Source organism: Gopherus flavomarginatus, unplaced genomic scaffold (assembly GCF_025201925.1).
Source record: "Gopherus flavomarginatus isolate rGopFla2 unplaced genomic scaffold, rGopFla2.mat.asm mat_scaffold_37_arrow_ctg1, whole genome shotgun sequence".
NCBI classification, from domain to species: Eukaryota; Metazoa; Chordata; order Testudines; family Testudinidae; genus Gopherus; species Gopherus flavomarginatus.
In genome coordinates this window covers 4,444,459-4,448,040 of record NW_026115070.1, presented here as the reverse complement: position 1 = coordinate 4,448,040, position 3,582 = coordinate 4,444,459, and the positions used below count along the sequence as shown (strand labels likewise).

Sequence of the window (3,582 nt, the reverse complement as noted above, 5' to 3'; positions counted from 1 at the left end):
CATAATGAACAGAAGCTTCCTACCCCCAGCCTTCTCTCAAACCCTGAGCCTTCTCTACCCAAACCAGAATGTGCTTGGGGTGTAACAAGCAGGCGGCTGGAGTCAGAGCTGCCAGTCCAGGGTTACTTATCATACAGACACTCAGTGCGTCCTTGAACGCTGGCTGGGAGTATCCAGACAGGGGAGCTCCAGCAGCAGAACACTGAATCTCACCCAGGATTACAGATGACACAACTCCTCGCCGATCTGGATTGCACCCCAGCATGTGAAAATGGCCTAGGTTGGTAGTGACATTTCTTGAGACATGGAGAGTCTTGCTCCCATATCACCAGGTGTAATAAAAATAACAGGAAAGGCCAAATATGGAAAACTGATTGTTCAGCTTGCTTTTGACCTGCATCATATTTTGCAGTATATTCCAAATAAGGAAATTAACGTGCAACGTATGTGTCATTGTTTGTGGTTTTAAGCTGTAAAAGGCTTGTGTGATTTTTAGCTCAGGAACAGTATTCCAATAGCTGTCGCCCCCTGCGTGCTTGTAACCAAGAAAAGAGCCTCAGGCTGAGCTGATTCAAATATTAATCCTGTGGTCGTTTTCCACAACAGCCTCAATAGGTCCCTGTGATGGAATGTAAGGCTACATCTAGACTACCCACCGTATCGGCGGGTTAAAATCGATTGCTCGGGGATCGATATATGGCGTCTCATCTAGACGCCATATATCGATCCCCGAGCGCGCTTATATCGATTCCGGAACAACACCAACCCCAACGGAGTTGCTGATTTGACAGGGGGAGCCGCGGACATCGATCCCGCGCGGTGAGGATGGGTGAGTAATCCGATCTTAGATATTCGACTTCAGTTACGTTATTCACGTAGCTGAATTTGCGTATCTAAGATCGATTTCCCCCCGTAGTGTAGACCAGCCCTTAATGTCTTCACACCTTCCCCCTGCAGGAGAATGGCTGTTTGACCAGCTGTTTGCCTTGCTGTCTCTGAGGAACTGGTCTGTGGGTGTTCCCCAGAACTGTAACTTTTTCAGTAATATCATACTGTAAAATCTCACAATTTTACATACAGTGTTACTACACATTTTAACAGGAGGATAATATTCAGTAGGTTATGCATTTTCTAATGATACCTCACAAGCCATTTTCCACTAGCAGGGTCTTCTCTGTTCACAGAATTTCTGATAGTTTGATGTCTGCTGGCACTGGATATCACTATTTTGGCATCTCTCTCTCTGTCTCAGTGAGCACCCGCTGTGGTTGTTGAAAGTCTGTGATGGGATCTATGGGATGCAACTGAACAGTGGGACCCCTGAGCCCTTTGTCCCACCACCTGGGCTCCCTCTCACACATGTGATGCTGAGACAAGCTGTGAATCTCTGGCAGATATTGCACTTACACAGACATCCGTAGGTAGGGACACAGCCAACTGAATTACATGAATGCTTCTGCAGCCACTCATAACACTAATGATAGAAAGTCGCCCCCCCTACAGCTCTGCAGCCTTGCACCCCTGGATCATACCATCTTGCCTTAATCAGAAGCCTGATCAGTGTGAGTTTATTACACAGGGTCCACCCCTCCCTCACTGTGAATAGTACATGAACCAGCCTTGTAATGGAGCTGAGATTTCCCAAGAACTTCAAGCAAAATACACCAGTTTAAGTAGAGCATAAAACAGATTTATTAACTACAGAAAGATGGAGTTTTAAGGATTATAAGTGGTAGGAATAAAAGATCAAAGTAAATTACCATGGAAATTAAAGATAAATTCACAATCTAAACTTTACACCTTATTACACTAGGGCGTAGTTCAGTTATGCACACAGGAAGGCTTAATGCTCGAGCTGCTGCACATGCTGGGCAGGCTTAAGGTCGGGCTCCCCATGGCAGGAGAGAAGAAGACTCGGCCCCTGGAGGGGCAGGCTGGGGCTTCCTGGATCCCATTTGCTCACAGCCAGCGCCCTGCCCCCACTCCCAAGTCATCCATGGCGCCCCCAGGTCGGCCAGAATGGAGCAGCAGTTTTCACTGCACTACGTCCACTTATGGCTTACAGGCAACTCCCAGACTCACCACAGTCCACCATCTCGGCCAGAAAGGAGCCCACTCAGCCTCACCATTGCTGCTTTTCCTTCCCCCCAGAACCCCGCTTCTCCTGGGCTGCAAGTAGCCATCCCTGGGATGCCAACAGGCAGCCACAGGGGTCTGTCTCTCAGCAGCCAACCGCACCTCCATGGGTTCAGCCCTCAGAAGGGCAGGTGGGGGTTTCCTGGATCCCAGTTGCTCACAGCCAGCCCAGCCTCCACCTCTAAAACCATCAGTCATGCCCCCAGGTTGGCCATAAAGGAGCCGCCATTCTCCACTTGGACTCAGCTTTGCTTGTTTTCCTTTCACCCAGAACCTCCCTTCTTCTCCTGGGCTGCAAGTAGCCACTCCTGGGAAGCCAAGAGGCAGGCACAGGATTCTACCTCCCAGCAGCCAACCACACCTCCCCAGGCTTTGCAGAATGAAGGGTGGTGCTCTACTAACCCCACTTAGCCGCACAGCTTCTTCCCTGCCTTCCTCAGCTCAACTTTCCTCTATTGCCCCATTCCTGCCTCACTTCCTCCTTTGGCCAGTCACGCAAAGGAGCCCAGCAGGAAGTGAGAGCCTCTATAGGCCAACCTCCAACAGCAGAGGTGGCCAAGCCACAAGCCTCCAAATGGTGACTGGCCTAACTACTCTAGGTTCTCCAGCCTGACACCAAGGTGCTTTCTCCACTGCTGTCAGCATCCTCTGTCATGCAGGGGTTGGAGTTATCCCAGGGACAGGCCAATAGGAGGAGTGCCCTTTCTGAATAACAAGGGGATCTGGGAAAAGGAAGCCAGCATGTTTCTGCCTGGTTTTGAACCAGGGACCTTTTGCGTGTTAGGCAAATGTGATAACCACTACACTACAGAAACTCCACCTACTGGGTTGTTGCTCACTCTGGCACAGACCGATGGACAAATCTAGAGAATGTGGTGGTAGCCCCTCGATAGGTCAGCTGGCAGGGCAGAGGACTGGAGCCAGCACTCAGGAAGTCGTCCTTACCTCGCCCGTGTGACTCCAGCTTGAGGGAGAGCTTCTTTTTCTTCTCCTTGCTGACAAAGAGCAAGAGAAGAATGAAAGGTCAGGTGGGCCAACTCGGTGCAGAAGCCCATGCTGTCTTTTCCTGCTGCATAGCCTGAAATGAGGGACTCGTGGCAGTTAAAGGAACTGCTGCACTCTCAGAAAACATCCCGCCCGTGCATAAAGGAGGATAGAAGAGCCTGTTAGTCTAGCACGCTCCCAACTGAACTGTTTCAGCAGCTGCTAGGTTTCTTTTTGGCCTGTTACTTTTCTGTCTGGGATGTTGTTGTCAGCTGTGGCACAGAAAAAGGACGTCATTGCGAGCTGCCCATGAAGATAAGATTAACTTTTGCCTTCCTTGCTCGGCTTTACTTGCTTCCTCACCCTATTCCTGCCTTAGTTCCTGTGTTACCTGAAGGCAACGGGGGCCCAGCAGTACGAAGAGGAAGTTAGACAGCTAGACCCTGGTGGCAAAAGTTCTAC

General features: G+C 50.1%; 1 non-coding gene across 1 annotated transcript; it reads right to left on the bottom strand.

Annotated features, from left to right (window-relative positions):
• Positions 1–2,878: 2,878 nt before the first annotated feature.
• TRNAV-AAC (transfer RNA valine (anticodon AAC)) lies at positions 2,879–2,951 on the bottom strand. The gene has a single exon. It is a non-coding gene; the product is annotated as a tRNA-Val (tRNA).
• Between the last annotated feature and the right edge of the window lie 631 nt (positions 2,952–3,582).